Raw genomic sequence first — 11,206 nt, 5'->3', positions numbered from 1 at the left:
TGGCAATGATGGAGAAACACAGAATTAAACGGAAATGAGGACACTTCACCATAGGAGTGAGAGGGCCTTCTGGGTCACAAGGTAGCTGTTTGTTTTTGAAGCAAACCTGAGATTAGAGAAACTCTTCCTGCCCCAAGTCAGCACTAAGAAATATGTAAGGAATTTGAAGAAAAATGACTTCTCCCTTGAGCAAAACTACAGGATCAAAAGAGAACTTCTGTCAACAGAATGACACAAGAAAGGCAAGTTGAATTCCTTCTCTGTATCAGAAGTGGGTAGTCCCAGCAGACAAGGGATTATTTAAGATTGCAATTTCCATAATGTAACCTTAAGAAGGAGAGTCAAATTCATACCTTACATAAGCGGGAGTGACTCAATGAAAGACTGAAACTGAAACAAGGCATCTGCCTTCCTGAAGAGTTGTGAGCTTCGAACAATAGTGAATGTGCTGTAAGGAGTATGTTTCCTCTGCCCTGAAGGTAAACAAATGTGTTTACAATCGAGATCCTAGAGAACCCATCTTTTTAGGGCAAACATCAATTGCCAATTCTTAAGATTTGAAGCCACCTAAAAATAAAATGAGTGTAGTTTATACACAGACCATTTATCGACCAAACCTTTTATCTCATAGTAAGAGACCAAAAAACCTCCATAAAATTTAAAATAATTTCATACTGTTGGTTCCTAGCAACAGAACTGCAAGCCACACTCCCATACGTATCTTGCACAACCACCTACACCAGCCTACTCAAATATGGAGCAAGCAGTACCTTCTATGTCATATTGGACATAGATAGCAGAACCCAAGAGCAACCACCATCAATACACCAGGGCTCAACAGCCAAAGAACAGACAGACATTTGAAATGCCATTTTCAGGTGGTTTATGGCTTATGCTGCACACAGGGGAACAAGCCATGAAGATAAGTTACCTCACAAGCTAAGACTGATTTTGCTGCCCTGTCTGCTCTTTTTCTTGAAGAACTCAATGTAAAAAGAAAATTGGTGACTTGGCTACATTCACCCCATAGCGATCCTCTCCCCCTCACACGATTGCTGCCTGTACAATCAGAGGACTGAAAAGGCACACTGGGATCAAGACACACAACTATAGCAACAGCAGAAGACATACTTCTAGGGATAATGCAGAAAATCCCAATGGATGAGCAGGGATAGAAAAAATGATCATTAGTTTTCTGTCACTCCAATTTTAATACTGAAATGGGAAACCATGCTCAGGACATCAGACAGTCCTACTGCTGGAAACAGACTTGAAGACTGTTGGCATAGCAATTAACAAGCACAGGGTTATTAGATAGCACAGGACTGACTTCCTCCCTCCCCAGTCTCATTGCTGAAGGTAGTCAGTCACATATTCTCTTTGTCTTGCTATAAATTTTGGATAAACAAGTCATGAAACTGTTACAGGGGCCTCATTAGTGCCCAAATCCATGCAGATTAAGCCAGAGAGAACTCCAGAGACTCACTTCTTCCTGATACATTTAAAATATGGCTTCATTATTTTTTCTGCTGAATGCCTTTGGTAGCCACTGTGGCATCACAAGCAAGTGATACGCAAAGCACCTGGAAGTCAGGAATCTCCACTTTAAAATTCACTCACAGGATTTTGAACAGAATGGCAGGATCAGGATTTAGTTGCTTACTCCTTTGGGGTTACTACAAAGAAGGCAAAAAAAGTTCCTGATCTAAATTCCACAGAGCAAGACAATACAAACTCTGTCCAATTATCAGCCCAAAATTCTGACACTCAGCATTTTGCACTATGAAAAGTGAAAGCTGAAGCGTAGGAAGGTTTCCTAGTTTCTTCAGATTACATTTTCCTCTGAACAAAACTGACCCTTTATGGAACCGGCACCACTGTTCCTACAGAACGTGCATGGGTGGGAACGGCTGAGGAAGGAGCCCACAACAAGCATAACTTAGCGTGATTAGAACATTCAGGTCAAGTGCACTTAGCCAACAACCCACTCAAACCCCACAAAAGATAACAAACAGCTGATCTGCACGCACGAACACTGTTCACACAGATTTTTATCCTTTCTATCACTGCACCACATAAGCATACAGCAATGGACAAAAATACAGAGGCCACCTTTTAAGACTTGCTCTAGCTCTGCTGCCTCTTTCAGAAGATCAGGGTCTCAAAATCCAGATTTCCTATACAGCCAATAAAGCACCAATACACACGAAGTCTTCCTTTTTCTATGTGTCTTGTTCTCCTGAGAATTGCTCTAAGTTACTCACCTCAAAGAAGGGCAAAAGCTGTTTGCTTCAGACTGAACAATTCCAACAAAACTTCAGTTGTTTCCAAGGCTAGAAAAAGATACATATTGATCCCAATATAAAACTTCTGGTTAATCCTCTGAAAAGCTTCTTAACCTTGAATTTTGAGGAAGGAGCCTGCAATATGGCAAGAGGAGAGTTTTCAAAGCAGGAGCAGGCCATAGGAGCAGAAGTCACCCTGATGAAATCTGGCAAAATGTAAGAACATCGGGTTCATTTGCAGTTGGCTTTCGTTAGTCTTTAGAAGTTACCTTTTGTGGAGATTGCTGGGCACAGCACACTCAGGGATTGATGTAGCTCAGCTGTGAAGGGTATGATCAGCCATCCCACCCTTCAGCCACAGGCAAGCTGGGGGAGGCTCAGCTGTGAGCGAGGTTTGCCCATTACAAGAGGGCCACCTCCCCCAGGGCCTGAAGAGCCTCTCCAACCAAGTACAGCACTCCTTTCAAAAGTTAGACATTTTCAGAATTGAAGGTTCTGTGCAAACTTAGGTTGTCCTCTTTATGGCAACACCTACCCTTTTCTGCAGAGTTTATAATATAGTCTTTAATTATATAATAATATATTGTAGTTCCTATTCATTCACTATAAACCAACAATTCCCAACTCTATATAAAGCAGCTTTTTAAAACTCTGCCCTCATTGGCTTTACCATTTTTACTTCACTTACTGGAAAGCTACTGTAAACATCATGACCGAATTTTGTATGGTAGCTTTGAGACAGCCATCACTGCAGTAGTGGAGAGCTTTCCAAACTTTAATGAATTTGTCTTCACAATCTCTGTTATGCAAACTGTTTAATTCTTATAGGAAAAATACTGAAGAAAAGATAGGTTAATATGAAAAGTACCCACTAATTTTGAAAGTCCAATCTGAGGTGTCAATTTTTGCTTTTCCTAATACCTAGTGTTATACAAGACTGTAGAACAGTCTTGTAGAACAATTCCCATTAACTTTGGTTGCAGGTACAAGCATTCAGCATTTCTATCAATAAGACCCATATACTCTCAAGTCGGTCAATAGGAGAATAAGAAAAATACAATTAGTGGCCATGGTGAAAGTCTGCATAAATAACTCGCCTAGTCTCTCCCAGGGACACTGTGAAAGGCCACATCAGCATTCAGCAGCATTAAATTGGGAAGTCAGTCTTTCTCTTCCTGTGATCTGCCCGATTTGTTGCATACCTATCCGTGAAGAAAAAGAGGTCTGCAACACATGGCATCAGTCGCTATGGAACCGTAACTTGGCCTTTGAGTTGATTGGAAATAAAAAAAACAGCTGCTTATTAGTTGGAAGTCATGCATTCTGTGCATCAAGTACTATGCCTGCTTGTAATTAAAGACTGCAGAATATTAACATACCCACACTGCAGTCACTTTAGTTCTTTTGTTTCATATATTTCAATGTTTGACTGAATGATGATTTTTTAATATAGTTGTCTCACGTTCTCCTGACGTGTTTTTTTTGAGAATATAATTTCCTTGGTTTTTAAAGCCACAGTCTGCTTGCCCATTTAGTTTTGATCTTCTGTCTAATCTTTCCCCTTGCACTTCCAGTGGCATTTCCGACCAGTCCCAATTACTCCCATCCTGTTTCCCTGTACTTATCCTGTACCCATCACAACCCTCCTGCCTCCCTCATCTCTGCAGTTTTGCTCTTGACTACCTACCATCAGAAACAGGCAGCTTCCTGTTGCAGTGCCTGCCCGGCTGCCCATAAGACTGGTCATTTGAAAGCACAAGAGAAGACCACTACCTGTGCCACATGCTCACAGGATCTTGGAAAATTTTCAGCAGAGGTGGTCATTTCAGAGCATCTGAACACTTTCCAGTAGTGGAAGGTGCTGACATGTAGCAATGGTGTTTCATCCTCCCTTCCTTTCCAAAACACACACTGCACAGTGCACTAGAGCTGTCTGGTCCATTTGACATGCCCGTGCTAAAGCAGGAACTCAAAGGGGTGCTGTGCTTGGTTGCAGAGGCTCTTCAGGCCCTGGGGGAGGTGGACCTCTTGTATGGGGCAAACCTCGCTCACAGCTGCCTTGCGCACAGCTGAGCCTCCCCCAGCTTGCCGGTGGCTGAAGGGTGGGATGGCTGATCATACCCTTCACAGCTGATCAATCCCTCGTGTGCACTACATACAGGCTTCAAGACACACCAGCACCTCAAAGATGAGAAGTAGAAACCTACACTCAATTCAGCACTCCACTACAGGAAGTAAAGAAAGTAGAGCACAGAAATTACATGCTTTCTACAGCAAACATCACTGAGAAGAACCACTGCAGTTTTCTCAACTATATGGAGCTGCTTGAAAAAAGCTAAGACACAAAGAAAGCTGTGTTCTCTGTAACAGCTCGGAGTAGTGAAGGCAGCTATAGCTACAACTAGAGCATTTTATGTCAGGATGTGGCAAAGACCAGGGGACAGAATTGCTTGTATTGACAATGAACGATGATTTCCTACCATCCCAGGAAAACAAAGGCATTCTCCTTCCAAGCAGTGTTCAATGTAATTTACCAAGAGACATCACCCTTACCACATGAAAGTTGTACAAAGTTTGCATTCTCCTCTGATACATCACAAGTGAACTGCACCATTGCCACTAGCTTTCTTAGTCACACGGTTCTGCAACATCCCAGCTTCCTGTTAAACAGGTAATCATCTGGTGGACTGACAAATCATGCACACTTCAGGGCCTATTACACACAGATGTAATATGTATCTGTACTTTATCACCTGTAACCACACCTCTGTTATCAACATGGCTCAAGTATGGATGAAGTCAGAGAGCTGATGAAGAGCAGTGGATTGAAGTTGAAGGCAAGTAAAATAAAGGTGATACCCGTGGGCTGGAGTAAACAGTTCAAAGAGCTTGCATACACTGTGCCACCTTACTTAGACATTTCAGACGGTAGATAAGGAGTGTTCCTGGATTCAGGGTTAATGCCACGCTCCCACAAAGCAGCATCTGCGTCATGCTTGCTATAGGCACCAACTGGCTTGGAGATTCTGTCCCAAGCTCTAAATCTGGATCGTGCCAGGTCTCCTATATTGCTTCAAATGAGCTGTTAATCAGTCTTCAGCTAACTTCTTCCCGAGCTTGCTAAGGTTTGGTAGCAGGCAACAGTAGCCAGGCCTGATGGGTTCAGGATAGGTTTCCATAGCATCAGTCTCACTCTTCGATGTTTTGGAATGGAAAGGAAAATTTCATCCCTTGTGGGAGGCTTAGTACGTATGGATAAAAAAAAATAAAAAATAACCACCCAAATGCTGCTGGCTATGCATTATCTGAGAAACCATTCTCCATTACTGACAGGAACGGATCATTTAAGCACTGAAACAACACACCAGTGTGTTCACTAGTGTGACACCAGATGAACAGGCTGCCTCTCCTCCTTCCCTGTGCTTTCCCTCAGAATGAGCTGATGGAGACTAACATCTGCTTTTTTTTTTTTTTTAAATTATTTTTTCCCCAGGTATGCTGTGCTAGACAGGCAATGCCATACTGCCCAACTTGTGAGCTTTTTAGAAGAAGCTCTGTTGGTAAAGGAGGTTGAAAAGAGAACTTAAATGCAATCTAAACCTACACTATGCAAGATCCAAATTAACCGGGACTGACAAGCCAGTTGTTTCTGCCTCAGCCCCCTTTCTCTGAAAAAACAATGACAGAGGAGGTAGAAGAGAGACAGACAATTACTTTACTGGTGCTGTACATAAGACAAGGTCACTTTTCCTTCCAAGGTGTGCAAGGACAATATTACCTTTTCTGTCATCACATTTATCCACCACAAAATGCTGTATGATGATCCTTAGTTCTCTCAGTCACTGATAAACAAAACAGCTACCTACCACATAAAGTGCATTCTCAGCTTCCAGAAATATTAGCTGTATTAAATTGCATCACATTCTGAGCATTTAATCCAACTGATTCACTTTAACACATTCCATTCATAATAAAATTTAGATGTGAGTTGAGAGGTTATTTTTGTCTATGTTAACTACCACACATTGAATTTAAAAAAAAAAAATGTTCATCCTCATCAAACCAGTGTAATGGGGTAAGAGTGTCAGAACCCAAAAATATACATAGACATGCAAAATTTCCAAACTATTGTTCCAGCCACTACCCTTAATTGGCATGGGTTTTCAAAAAACAAATCTTCAACCCTGCTGAGTCAATGATAGCCTGAGAAAAATCTGCTTAGGTATGCTCTCTTTAAACGTGAATGCATCACCTGACGATGAGGAGCCACTGTTACTTTCCTTCCCTCTTTACGGATGTAATAAGCATTATAAAGGAGGGTTAAATTGTAGAAGTGCACACACACAAAAACTTCCATAACATACCTAATCCAACAGGTCCGTAAGAAAAAAAACTTATAATAGAGCTCTTCCAATCTTAAACCGTACACCCAAGGAACATGTCCTTTAACATACAAGAAGTTAAAACTACCAGAATGAAATTGATTCAAATTAGAAGAATCTTGTAACCTGTATATCCAGGTATAGATAGATATATCCAGGATCAGAAACTCTTAACTGATAAGACATTTTATTGACTCACTCTCAACTGATTTGGTAAGAGCTAACTCACTTCCTACTAGACAAGTACCTACATTACTAATCAACAGTCACCACTAGAACTGATACTGCTGGCATTTTGATATACTCCACTATTCAAGCATAGAGTGGAGAAGAAACCATCCTCAAACTGACAGAAGACTCACAATTCAGAGTTTTGGCCCAATAACCGTGCAACGTAGAAATGTGGAATGTACTCTACTGCTGTTCACCTCATATTAGTTCAGTATTCAATAGAAAGATTTCAGTATACAGGACTGTAATTATAAATCAACATTTTTTTTAGAATCATTAAAGGTATTCCATGAAAAGTAGTTATTCCACGAGCAGCAAACTAACAAAGCCTGGTTTCTACTTGACGAGTATCTACTGTCCTGCACCCTTATGAGAGTAACTACAGCTTGTCACTGTCCTCTATAAGCTTGTGCCAAAAAACCTCCAGTCCCTCTCACATTTCCACATCTTCCCACAGTTTCCTCACCTTCTTCCCCTGTCCCTCAACTACTACCTTCCACATTCCCTAACCTTAACAACCACAGCATCATATTCTCCCTCCCATACCTTCTCCTAATTATGCGCCTGGCACAAGCATGTGAGCACCAATCTACTAGCCAGTATGCACGTGACAATTCACTAGTTCACAAAAACAGAAAACAACCCTTGACTCATCCTGTGCCTTCTCCCCCTGAGAAGAAAAGGTATGCGCTTATTTTGGTTTCCTCTCCTCCACCCAGGGGCTAATAAAGAGCTCTTGAAGAAACTTTGATATGCCAAGTTTGTCTGAAATCTACTAAACTTGTTAAAATTTAATTGATAGAGTGATTATACAAGCTTTCTTTCCTTTAGAAAGTAGGCTAAAAACCCATTAACAGTCTTACTTATGTCATCCCTTCATTCCCATTCTTCATTTAAAAATAACAATTCTATCCTACTGCATTAGCTTATGTAACCCACCCCTGAGCTGAAGTAGTTGAAACTTTTGGTCTGTGTTCATTAAGCGTGTTTGCCTCTCCATATGTTTGTCCATTTTAAGGTGCCTGGTACTATGAAAAATAATGGTGAGAAGATCAGTGAAACCAAATCAGCTTCACTAACGGCTATTCCCCAAAGTTTGTGGACTTGGTATCATTGCAAGCAAGAATGGAACTGCTTTTTCTCTAGCAAGCTGTCAGCTGTTCTCATGGTTACAGATCTAGGGATTTGGAATGACAGGTCACAGTTATGGGAATGAGTAGATTTATTTGGCGTGTTTCTACCTAGTAAATAGCATTCTCCTATAAAGAGGACAAGAGGCTGCTGTGCATGATCGTAGTGTTTATTCTCTGTGAAAAGCACTTTTTAAAGTCTCTGTCCCAACAAAGAAGGCGCTAACCAGACTTGCATGTTTCTTAAAATTGCTCACTCACAAAACGAAGACAAAAATATGTAACTCTTGCGCTCTCTCCATTACTATAAATGGACCACTGGTGCTTTCACTGCAAGATTCAACTGTGTATATACACTTTCCAGATGGCATGAAGCAAGGGTAGAAAAGCGTGCCTGCCATTTAAATGCAAGGAAGGCAGGAATGTTAACTGTTGTCATAGGCTAAAATCTATTCTGTCAATAGGCTATTTAAAAAACAACCAACAATTTTTTAAGTTAACTGTCAAGATTTGTGAAGCTCCAGCTATGTTGTTATGCAAATTACATTAACACAGCTATGCACAATTGGTTTTCACCGAACCACAAGTTCAGCTAACAGGACAGCAGCAGAACAGGCTTCTCTCACACTCACAACTCTTCATTGCTTGGAGGGGTCTTCCTCCAGGATAGCCAAGGCAGCCCAGTTTCCAAAGCCTCTATTAATTACTGCAACATGAAATGCAGAACCCAAGGAACTGGAACAGCCACCCACTGAGCTTCTCCCCAAGGTGGGCCTACCTGGATGTGAACAGCATTCTGCCCCTGCTGAGCCAGGCTGGAACTGTACTGTAACCATCAGTCATCGGTCCCAAGGTATTCACTCCCCCCAGTAGGGGCCCGAAGGCTCCAGGGATGTGCCCATATACTGCGCTCAATAAAAAACAAAAATGTAATGTTGTCGTGATGTGCCAAGTCACCCAACCCAGAACGCTCCGTGAAATGCTTAACCGAATCACTCATCCTCTTGGAGAATTCTCTGTTCGCCTAGAGAGCTGCCAAGGACAACCATCCTCCCATTGCCACAGTCGAGGACTGCCCTCCCAGGCTCACCATTCCAGGATTTAAGGCCTGACACCTCCAGAGTGGCAAGCTCTGTACACAGAGGAAGGGCTCTGGAGTTTCCCGTCTCTCACACAGGTAGCTTGAGAGCCTACAAGATTTCAAAGACCCAACTGACCCTTGATTTCCAGGTTAACAGTGGAGGCCTCCAGCCAAGAGGCCGCCTTCAGCTTAGGTCTCAAGTTCATGGGTCTGCAGATGGAAGCCTTGAAGCCCTGATAACAGGAACATTATCAGAACTTCTACTCCCACAACTGAAGAGCTGGGCAAGCTTCCAAGGTCCCTGCTAGGCGCTGGGGAGTCTGGTAGGTTTGACAGTCCAGCAGTCCTCTGAGCACTGGTCTGAGCTTAGTCATCAGGTGCCAGGCTCCAAATTAATTTCTAACATTTCCAAATAAAAGTCTAAGGAAATTCCAGCACAAGGGAAATTTCAAAATGTCAGCATTTCCCATGAATTAGGGAACACCAAGTTTGGCCCACCTCTGACTTCAGTTTCCTTCAGAAAAGTCTCTATGCTTTGTGTTCCACTCTTAGAATAAGCCTTCATCTATTAAAATACATACATTAAAAACAATAAATATGAACAAAATGTGCTAGCTTACCTCTAGATAAAATCTTGAAAATATAAAACCATTCTTCAGGCTATCATAAAATTTCTAGTTATTTTCACATGTATGTGCCTGTCTTGAGCCTGAAGCCTTCCATTCTACAACACACTTATTCAACCTGTCTCAAGATTAATTAGCAGAAAGGACATATCCTGTACAGGTGAACCCACAGAGGTTCAAAGCAGAATTCTACTTTGGCATGCTATGTACTCACTGTTTCACTGAAGAAACAGTGTCTGTAAAGACTGGACAGCTAAGCACTGGGATTGCTAGTATCACCGCTTTGTCCAGTAGCAAAAGACACCAAAAACAATAACAAGCCTGTCCTGGTCATCCCCAGGTATCAGCAAGTCAATGGTGCAACCACCTGAGATGAAGCGCAGTGCGCCTGACCACGGGGGAAACAGCAGATTCCCGGGATTCGAGCTCTTGGTGGGTGATGCAGCAAGAAAAGGGGGGATGAACTACATGAGCATGCATTAACCAGATAAAAGATTTGTCCCATTTAATTTATTAGGCAGTGTCATAAAGTTGGTGACATTCAGTTCTGCTGTTTTAGAATCCCAGCTACCAGTCCCAGCTCTGGCTTTCCAACTTGCCACAGAAGTGATGATGAGATAAAGAACATCAGTCAGAATGCAGGCCGCAGGTGAGCAGTTTGCCCCATCTTCCCCTGTGCTGAGGTATGGAAAAGTAACTCAGCCATTGAAAACATGAAGTATTTTACCAGTTGAGTGAACACTTACTTTACCAATGAGACATTAAAAAAATCCTGCAGCTGCACTAAACTTGAGAAATCCGCAAAAACTTTTTCAAGAAACTGAATTTTCATAATACAACTTAAGTTTCCCATGCACCTAGATGAACAGGACATCCTCTCAGAGTTTAAAGTACTTATAATACAGCTATTCTTAGTTAGTGTATAAATCATTGTTACAGACTTTTTTCTTTTAAAATTCTCTTGTCATTAAAAGGGGACTAAAGCCTTCTCCAATATTGCAGTGCCTAGATACTTCATACAACTTAAAAGAAAGTAATACTACTCACATCCACTTAACGCTGTGTGTTTCTAATGAGTGATTTAAGGATCAACATTGCTTACAATACCAATGTCTCTAAGTTGGAAGGACATGGATTTGACAGAAGGATGACTCGCTGGATAAGGAATTGTCTAGATGGCTGCACTCAAAGAGTGGTGGTCAATGGCTCAATGTCCAAGTGGAGACTGGTGACAAGTGGTGTTCCGCAGGGGTTGGTACTGGGACCGGTGTTTAACATCTTTGTTGGAGACATGGACTGTGGGATCGAGTGCACCCTCAACAAGTTTGCCAATGACACCTAGCTGTGTGGTGTGGTGGACGTGCTGGAGGGAAGGGATGCCATCCAGAGGGACCCTCACAGGCTTGAGAGGTGGGCCTGTGCAAACCTCATGAAACTTAACGAGGCCAAGTGCAAAGTCCTGCACGTGGGT

The sequence above is a fragment of the Pterocles gutturalis genome, unplaced genomic scaffold (genome assembly GCF_000699245.1).
Source record: "Pterocles gutturalis isolate BGI_N339 unplaced genomic scaffold, ASM69924v1 scaffold1419, whole genome shotgun sequence".
In the NCBI taxonomy this organism is placed as follows: Eukaryota; Metazoa; Chordata; class Aves; order Pterocliformes; family Pteroclidae; genus Pterocles; species Pterocles gutturalis.
Note: the sequence above shows the minus strand (reverse complement) of the source record.